The sequence below is a fragment of the Amphimedon queenslandica genome, unplaced genomic scaffold, assembly GCF_000090795.2.
Source record: "Amphimedon queenslandica unplaced genomic scaffold, v1.1 AMPQUscaffold_13002, whole genome shotgun sequence".
Taxonomy (NCBI): domain Eukaryota; kingdom Metazoa; phylum Porifera; class Demospongiae; order Haplosclerida; family Niphatidae; genus Amphimedon; species Amphimedon queenslandica.
In genome coordinates this window covers 47,197-57,562 of record NW_003546762.1, presented here as the reverse complement: position 1 = coordinate 57,562, position 10,366 = coordinate 47,197, and the positions used below count along the sequence as shown (strand labels likewise).

The 10,366-nt window shown below is 32.5% G+C and overlaps 1 long non-coding RNA gene across 1 annotated transcript; it reads left to right on the top strand.

Annotated features, from left to right (window-relative positions):
• The first annotated feature begins 2,064 nt into the window (after positions 1-2,064).
• LOC109585826 (uncharacterized) lies at positions 2,065-2,701 on the top strand. Its single transcript, XR_002186679.1, has 2 exons — positions 2,065-2,481; positions 2,547-2,701. It is a non-coding gene; the product is annotated as an uncharacterized LOC109585826 (long non-coding RNA).
• The last annotated feature ends 7,665 nt before the right edge of the window (positions 2,702-10,366 follow it).

Below are 10,366 nucleotides of genomic sequence, written 5' to 3'. Positions count from 1 at the left end.
AACTACTATAAGATTCTTATCTCAGTTCCGGAAGTCCTTTGTTTGTTAACACCCATGGGTTATTTAAGTGACTGAAAACGCCAAAAGGGATAAGACTGAATTTTTATCATAAGTTTTAAGTTGTTTCATGTAGAGTAGCCTCACTTTGTTTACATACTTCTTAGTATCATTGCATTGTTCATACCAAGAGTAAGTGATAGGGCTGAGTTTTTATCATTTAAGGTTAATTTAAAAACGTTTAGTACTACTAAATTCTGACTATAAGTTCCTTCTTTTTTTGTTTCATAGTGTTGTGAAAAACTGAATTGACTCATTAAACTGAGTTCTTATATTTCGTGAAATAGATTAAAGTTCATTTTAGTTCTTACTATTTGTTTCTTTTTAGTTCCTTACTATAGTTTAAAATGCCAAAAGTAACTGATTAGACTAAGTTTAAATCATTTAAAAGTATTAAATTATTCTTCATGTACTGCTGACTTCATACTGTTTATTCCTTCCTTAGTTTCCTTCTTGAATGTGTAAAGTGATAGAACAGACTGAGTTTTTATTTTTTAAGGTTGTTTCTCTTAATTATTACTACTTGTTTCTTCTTTTATCAGTGAAATGGTATAGTTTATACCAGGAGGGACTGATCAGACTCAGTTCTCAGTTTTTATCTTTAAAGTTTATTTATAAAATGTCGTTTCATGTATTACCAATTTTGAGTATTAGTTTCTTTTTTTCTCAGTTTCATAGTATAGTTTAAAAACCAAAAGTGACAGATGCGATTGAATTCTTATATGAGATCTGTTTAAAAATGATGTTTCATGTACTATCCTAACTATTGTTTCCTTTTTTCTTACTTTTTATACAAGAAGTGACTGATCAGACTGAATTATGATTAAAATTTTTATATAATGGTGTTTCATGTACTAACTACTGACTTTATACTATTCGTTTAAAGTATACTGCACACTTTACAGTATTTGTTACTTTTTTTATACATTCATAGTTTTTAAAATATTACCAGCAGTGACTGATCTCATTGAATTATATCATGTAAGTTCATTTGTTAGGATTAGGTTCTTCCATTCTCAGTTTCATTGTGTAATTTTTAATACCATAATTGACTGATGCGACTGAAGCCATGATTACACAGCTATATTTTCAAGCAAAGAGGAATACTTTTGTATGGCTTTGTACCTTCCGTTTACACAGAAACGTGCAAATGTGCTATCAAAACAGAAATGAAAACGGCTTCCAAAGTGGAAATTTTGAAAATGCACACATTTGAAAATGGTAGCGTTTCTGTGTAAACGGGTAAGAGCAAATACGTTATAAAATAACTGCTCAAAAATTTAAATCCTAGTAATGTATCAAAAAATACACTCACTACTGGTCAATACTTCTACAACTGTAGCAAACTTTCTCTGGAGTTTCCGAAGAATTTTTTTCTTGTCCTCGGCCATTTCATTTTACATTTTATTATTTCAAAATTTTTTGCATGCATGTTACTAACAATTAATTAAAGTTATTTTATTTAAAACGCAGTGTTGTAAACTCATTGAAAATCCTGCGAATTTGACTGAACTGTTGCTGTGTAACTGGCCTAAAATACAATCAATTGAAATTTGAAAAAACAAGTTTCATGTATTACTCACTTCTCACTCTGTTTCTTATTTTGTCACAGGCATAGTAATATATATATCTATCAGAAGTGATCGATTAAACTAATTTTTTATCATTTGAATTTTTTTTAAAATGCTGTATGTACTATATATTCTTACAATTTGTTTCTTCTTTCCTCAATTTCATTGAATATATTAAAGTACATAAAATGACTGAGCAGAATGATTTTTAAAAATTTCAGGTTGTTAAAACAAATAATGCATTGTTTTATCTGATTTCTTACTATTTGTTTATTCTTTTCTCAGCTTTTATTATAGTTTATGCAAAGAGTGACTAATCAGACTTAGTTATTTTCATTTAAATTTGTTTGTTCAAACTAGTCTTTTCTCAGCACCTGGTTTTTTTTACGTATTTTTAAAAATAATGGAAGTGACATCAGATTGAATTGCTATTGCAGTTTGTTTTAACTTAAGAGTCATATTTTGAGGTTCAATCAGTAATAATGTGTTAAGCTTCTTTACTTGTCACTATTTTGTTTCTTAGTTTTATAATATAGTTTAAAATATCAGTAATTGTTCTTGTCTCAGCTTCATAGTATAGTTTAAATTACCAGAAGTGACAGATCTGACTAATGTTTTTATCATTTGAGGTTGTTTCCAGAATAATGTTACGTTGTTTAGTTCTTACTATTTTTTCTTCTTTTCTCAGTTTTATAGCATAGTCTATACCAGGACTGACCAATCATTTTCAGTGTTCGTCTTAAAGTTTGGTTTTAAGATGTTTTATGTACTACTGTTTTCTCAGGACTTGTTTCTTTCTGTCTTAGTTTCATCAAAACTAGAAGTGACTGATCAGACTAAGTTATTATTTGAGGTTGGTTTTTGAAACAATGTTTTATGTTTCACTGACTATTAGCTATTTGTTTTTCCTTTTCTTAGTTTTGTAGTACAGTCTATACCAGGAGGGACTGATTAGACTCAATTTCACCATTTAAGTCTGTTTTTAAATGTTTTATGTTCTCATTTCGTAGTATTTGCTGTTCTGTTTTCTCAGTTTTATAGTATAGTGTAAACACTAAAAGTGACTAATGAAATTGAGTTCTTAAAATCCGAGGTTAATTCTAAAATAATTTTTTTAGTTTGTACGAATTATTTCTTGATCTTAGTTTCATAGTATTGTTTCACTTACCAGAAGTGATGAGACTGATTTATCAATTAAAATTTGCTTTAAAAGATGCTTACTATCACTTTTTTCCTCAGTTTCATAGTATAGTTTAAATTAACAAAAATGACAACCTGACTGAGTTTTGCAACATCTGAGGTTGTTTAAAATATATTGTTTTTCTACATTTCTTTCTCAGTTTTATGGTATATTTTCTACCAAAAGTGACTGATCAAACTCTGTCATATGGGTTTGGTTTTAGGAAGTTTCATGTATTAGTCTTATCTCAGTATTTAGTAATTTGCTGAGATTGATATAGTTTAATATACCACAAGTGACTTATCAGACTGAGTTATCATTTAAGGTTGGTTTTTGAAATATTTCCTGTTTTACTAACTTTTTACGCTTTTTCTACTTTTTTTAGTTTGATAGCATAGTTTATACCAAGAGACTAGTTAGACTGAGTTCTTATGAATTAAGTTTTGTCTAAAAATGATGTTTAACGTAGCACTCATTTGTCACTATTTGTCTTTTTTCTAATTTTTATTTAAGTAGTTCATACCAAGAGTGTCTGATCAGACATTTTATTGTTAAAGTTTTGTTTTAATATGATGTTTCGTGTACTACTGATTTCTCAGCATTTGTCTTAGTATAGTTGAAAATACAAAAAGTGACTGATCAAATGAGGTCTTATAATTTGACTTTGGTTTTAAAATGATGTTTTATGTACAATTTATTACTCAATTCTGTTCCTCGGTTTCATAGTATTGTTTAAAATATTAGAATCAACAGATTAGACTGAGTTCTTTTATTTAGTAATAAATTCTGAATCAATTATGTTAAGTTTTTACTATTTTGTTGTTTGGTTTCATTTATATTATAGTTTAAAATACCAGAAGTGACTGATCAGACTGAGTTCTTATGATTTGAATTTGGTTTTTAAATATCATGTTCTACAGATTACATGGACTTAATACAAGTACTATTACAATGTTTCTTTTCCGTCATTCAGTTTAGTTTAAAATACCAGAAGTGACAGAATGGACTGATTTGAAGTTGTTTTTTGTTTCAGTCCTTACTATTCGTTTTTTGTTTTCTCAGATTCACAGTATAGTCAACTTTATTTAAAAAGAAGTAATTAATCAGACTGAGTTCTTAAAAGTAACTGTAAAATAACGTTTTACGTTTTACAAGTTTTACACAGTTGGTTTCTTAGTTTTATAGTATGTTTATACCCACTGATCAGACCCATTAGTTATTATTTAAGTTTCACTTTGAAATGATGTGTCATGTACTACTCTTTTTAGCATTATTTTTCTTTCTTTTTTATACTATAATAGTACAAGAAAGACTGATTATGGTGTTTAAACCAAGTTCTTATCATTTAAGGTTGGTTTTGAAATATGATTTGTTCTCACTACTCACTATTAAACATGAGAAGTGACTGATCAGATTGAGTTTCATCATTTGAAAATGTTTGTCAACTGATGCTTCATGTACCATTGAGTTCTCACGTTTTGTTTCTTTTTTCTTTACCTTTATTGTAAGAGGGACTTGATCAGACTCAGTTTTTTTGACTTAAGTTTGGTTTTGTGACTAATGATTTTGAGTTTATTTAGTTGAAATTGGGTTTTTAATAATGTTTTATGCACTACCAACTGCTAAGTATTTGTTTCTTCCTTTCTCAGCTTCGTAGCATAGTTTAAAGCACAAGAAGTTGGATTTCTTTAAATGTAAGGGAAAATTTTACTATCCACCATAAGGTACCGTTTGTCAATTATGGCCTTATTTTAAAAAAGAACCTTAATTTTATTAGAACTTAGTTTGCAGATTCTTTCATATCTGGCATTTCAAACTTAACTGTGAAACTGAGGAATCAAGATTCAAAGGCTAAAAATTAGTAGTACAGGAAACATCATTTTAAACCCTAATTTAATTAAGAATTTAGTCAGATCAGTCACTTCCGGCATACTATGAAACAGAAAAGAAGAACTCAGACTAACATACAATATAAGTTCAAATTTAATCTTAATTGATAAGAACTTAGTCAGCATTGTCACTTCTGGTATTTTAAACTGTACTACAAACAGACAAATTGAAAGACAAATACCAAGAAATGAGTGGTACATCAACATCATTAAGAAACCAATTTTAACGAATAAGAATTTAGTCAGATCAGTACTGAGCACAACAAACATCACTTTAAGGCCATACAGTAACTAATCGTATGTACCATACAAAGAAACCGAAAAAAACAAACTGCAAAACTGGGAATAAAAATGAAATACTTGTAAGTGATACATAAAGATAACTTTATAACTAAACTTAAATGATATAAACTGAGTCTAATCAGTCTTTTTTTGGTATAAACTATCCAATGAAATAGAAAAAACCAACATTAAGAAAAATGTTGTACAAGAAAAACGTCACTTCTTGTAGTTTAAAATACACTTTAAAATGAGTGATTATTGTCCTAGAGTGTTTAAACAATGCCATGAAACTATATGAAAAAAACCAACATTCAGAAATGAGTAGTACAAGAAACATCATTACTTCTGGTATTCTAAACTTTTTACCATTATGAGTTTCGCTTTAAAATGTTTTGTGTACTAGTTTTGTGACATTGGTTTGTCATTCCATTAAATATGGTAAATTGCATGAAGTGGCAGACATGACTGAGTTATGATCTTTGAAAGTTGGTTTTAAAATGTTTCATGTGCTACTGATTTTTCACTATCTCTTCTTTTTCCACTTTTAATGTAAAGTCCATATCAGAAGTGACAGATCAGACTGAGTTTTATCATTCAAATTAGGTTTAAAGAAAATGATATTTCAGGTATTTCTTAATCTAAATGTATAGTTTAAAATACCAGAAGTTACTGATCAGACTGAGTTTTTATCATTTCATTTTGGTACTAAAATACCTCATGTACAACTGAATTCTCACAATTTTTCTTCTTATATTCTTTTTGTTCCTTCTTTTAAAGCAAAGGTTGAGGCAGTGAGAGAAGACAGATGGTGTCAGTGAGAGCAGGGAGATGGTGTGGCAATAATAACAGGGAGATTGTGTGGCCACGAGAGCAGGGAGATAGTGAAGTAGTGAGAGCAGGGAGATGGTGTGGCAATGAAAGCAGGCAAATGATGTGGCAATGAGAGCAGGGAGATGGTGAGACACTAAAAGCAAAAAGTTGATGCAACAGTGAGAGCAGGAAGATGTTGTGGAAGTGAAAGCAGGGAAATATTGCAGTTAGAACAGGAAGGTGGTGTGCCATGAGATGATACGGTAGTGAGAGCAGGGAATGGTGCGGCAGTGCACTATAACAGGGAGATTGCGTGACAGTGAGAGCAGAGTTTGTGTTTCAGTGGGAGCAGAGACATGTTGAGGCACAGAGCTGAGAGTGTTGTATGTTTGTGTACATGTAATTACATTATTATTAGTTATATTATTGTTGGTCTAGTATTACCTAATTATGTCCTGTTTGGTCGTGTTCCTTCTAAAACTCTCTTTTTTAGAACTTTCTATTGTGTATGTACCGTAAATGTTCAAATAAAAGCCTGGGCGCTTATTTCTTTACAGGACAAAAAAAATGCGTAAAGAAAAGAAAAATTAAAACTGACATTTGAACCAGATTCAATGCACTGAGCTCAAAAAATTAGTCCATTTTGGGCACTCTAAAGATTGTGAGACTTATATTGAATAAGATGAGTGTTTATAGTTGAAAATTCTTAGTATCAGGCGTTTATTCAAGCCGGCCTTTATTGGAAATTTACTGTACTCTATTCTAGAAGATTCTCTAATGTATGTAAGGAAGTGATATTTGTAACATTTGGTTTGGTTGTTGATTTGATTGTTCAGTTGTCAGTTGGTTGGATCATTTAAGTTGTTGATCATTTAATTTATCAAGATTTTTATTAGGTTATGAGCCCAGCCTTTGTCTAAAATGGCGGAGTCAAAGTTTGTCACGATAGTTCCTTTTAATGGTTCTAATGATTCAACATGGAAGCTACAGTGTCAAATGACATCAATGAAAAAGAATCTATGCGGAATAGTCAATGGAACAGAGAGAGCCCCTTATGGAGACGGTGCTGCTAAGTTCCAGACACGAAAGGATTGAGCCTTGGCCACAATAATTCTCTTGATTGATCAGTTGCTATTATATTTCTGTCGCTATTATATTTCTGTTGCTATTACATTTGTTTGGTAAACCTGATGATCCTGTAGAAGTTTAAAGATTGCTCTCAAATCATTTTCAGAAGAAAACTTGGGCCAATCATTCAGCATTGAGATGCAAACTGCATTCACTCAGACTGGAGAAAGGACATCTGTTCAGGAGCATATTAAGTTCATTGCAGAAGTCTTCAGTAAGCTGAGTGTGACTGGAGACAATAATAGCGAAGAAGACCATGTAGTTTATCTTTTTGCTAGTCTTCCGGAGCATTTTGACAAACTAGTTACTGCATTTAAAGCAATCAGTGATGTTTCAAACTTAGAAACCGTGATTGAGAAGCTTTGACAAGAAGAAAGGAAGCTGACCAAACAGAAGGCTGTGAAAGAAACTGAGGAAGGCCTGACAGCAAAGCATGAAGTTGAAAGAGCTCCTAAATGTCATTACTGCAAAATATTTGGACATATCCAACGTTTTTGTATGGAAAGGGAGAATGTTCAAAATTAAAGTGAAACTTACTTTGTACTTGTGCAACATTTCATAGAGCTAATAGTGCTACACCAAGAAGCCTGCTGGTGATACTGACAGTGATGCAGCAGGATTGCTGTGGAACATGCCATATCGTTGCAGCAAACTCTCAAGTCTCAGAATAAGTGGATTGTTGACTCTGGAGCAACAAGTGCATGATGACAAAGCCTGTTTCATGGACATATATCCACTGGAGACCCTTCTGGAAGTCAAGCTTGGTGATAGATGATCTTCAAGAGCTCTTGTTCAAGGCTCTGTGTAGTTGACAATGAAAAATGGACATGAGAAGTACCGTAAGTGTAAATTGTAGTGTCCTCTATGTTCCTGATTGGTCATGTAATGTTCTGAGTGTTTGTAAATGTAGAGAAAGATGGGACGGGGTATCTGGGGGCTTATGCTTTTTGGGTCCTCACATCAGTTTTTGCTGATAATGATATTTATTGTTTGTTTTATTACTACCACCTAGTAATAAGAATTAACCACCTTGTAATCAATTACAATACATTGCACAGCAGCAAATGTACAAGAAATGAGTAGCAGGCAAAACAAAACAATCTTTATATACATAAATCATTGTTAAAAATGTCAGAATTTGATGCTTTAAAACACACAAAAGATTCTATTTTAATGCATTATACGAGTGCTTAAAAGGGGTATATCTAAGGTAAAGTTTTCTGAATGCACCTATGTGATCAGAGATACAAATTAGAAGCTGGTGGCTGTGGCAACACGAGTTGGTGGTCTCTATCAGATACAAACTCATTACATTGAAGGAAATACCGCCGCAACTGTAGACAAGGAGGATCAATGGCATCGCAACTTTGGAAATTTAAGCTCTTTGAATCTTCACAAACTTGCTCGAGATGATCTTGTGAATGATTTTCATTTTTCTACTACAAGAAGGCTCCAGTTGTTGAATCATGTATCGAATGGAAGCAGCATAAGATGTCTTTTCCTGCTTAATCAGATTCTAAAGCCTAAATATCCATTAGATATTGCTCTCAGTGATGTCTGCGGTAAACTTAATTTGAGCGGAGCAGAATTTTTTACTGACTCATTAATGACAAAATTCGATTTGTTTGGGTCTAGGTGTTAAAGAGAAAATCTCATGTTTTTTTAAGCATCTTGAATGATCTACAAGGAAGAACACTTAAAGTTTTGGGAACGGATAATGGAGGGGAGTTTACTTCCGAGTTTGAAGAATACTTGAGGAAAGGAGTTAAACATGAGCTAACAATCCCGAAATGTCCACAAAAAATGGAGTTGCATAGAGACTAAAATCGGACTCTGGTGGAGATGGTTAGATCAATGTTTCAGGTGCCAAACTTCCTCAACCATTTTTGGCAGAGGCTCTGGTCCATGCTGTTATCTTCAAAATTGCAGTCCTACCAGAGCTGTGATGAATAAAACTCCGTTTGAAGCTCTTACTGGAGAAAAGCCAAGTGTTGGACATTTATGTGTTTTTGGCTATAATCATATCGACAAGTGCCAAAGGATTCTGAAAGACAAAAGCTGGATTAGAAATCGAAGAAATGTGTTCCTAGGCTATCCAGGTACCAGAAAAGGTTATTGGTTCTTTGATGTGCAAAAGCCAAAGATAGTGAAATTGAATGTCACAAAGTTCGTCTTGTGGCTCAGGGTTATTCTCAAAGACCTAGCCTAGACTATGATGAAACACTCTCACCTGTGGTATGTTTGAATTAATAAGAACTGTTTTAGTTGTTACTGCTGAGAACAGTTTAAAAGTTCATCAAATGGAATTGACTACTGCATTTTTAATGGAGAGCTGAATCAATGCTTGTATATGAAACAACCAGAAAGATGCATAGAAAAAGAAAAGGAGCAGTTGGTATGTAAATTAAAAAGAAGTTTATATGGTTTAAAACAGTCACTAAGGAGCTGGAACTCAACATAAAATGCTCAACTTCAGAGTTTTGGATTGACACAGTTGAAAAGTGATCTTTGTCTTTATGTGTCAGCATCTATGGAAAATGATCCATTTATAGTCGCAGTTTATGTAGATGACATTCTCATTGCTGAAACAGTGAGCAACAGATTATAAATGTGAACTAGATCATCGTTTTAATCTAAAGCATTTTGGATAGCTACAATATTTTTTGGTGTAAAAGTAGTACAAGATCTGAAGAACGGTAAAGTCTGGATCAGTCAACCTTCCTATATAAAAAATTTTGAAAAATTTCAAATGGCTGATGCAGAGTCTACTTCTTCTCCAGTATATCAAAGTCTAATGCGTAAGAAGGCATCAGTGGGTGAGATTGAAAACATGGAAATGTATCAGTCTGCAGTTGGCAAGCTACTTTATATGTCTACTAGATCATGTACAGATATTGCGTCAACTATTTCCAGTGTAGCAAGATTTACTGCTAATCCAACTAAAGAACACTGAAAGGCACTTAAACACATCTATAGGTATTTGGTGGGAACCAGTAATTATAACATTTTTTATAGTCAAACTGATGGTATTGATTGCAGTGGTTACTCAGACGCTGATTGGGGAAGTGACTTAGATGAAAGGAAATCTACTTCAGGAAGTGTTTTATATTGTAGGAGGTCCAGTCAGTTGGCAAAGTTGTAAGCAAGCATTTGAGGGATTGTCAACCTCTAAAGCAGTATGTTGCTCTAATTTCAGCTGGCCAGGAAGCTACATGGCTTAGGCAATTTAATAGCTGAAGTATTCAAGAAACCAGATAAAGCAATGGTGATCCAAGAGGATAACCAGTTGGCTATCTGTCTCACTAAAAATCCACAGTTTCATGGATGTAGCGAACATATTGCTATAGAATATCACTTTATTAGCAAACAAGTAAAGGACGGAATGATTAAAGTGGAGTATTGCAAGACAGAAGACATTTTGGCGGACATTTTTACAAAGGGACTGTTTG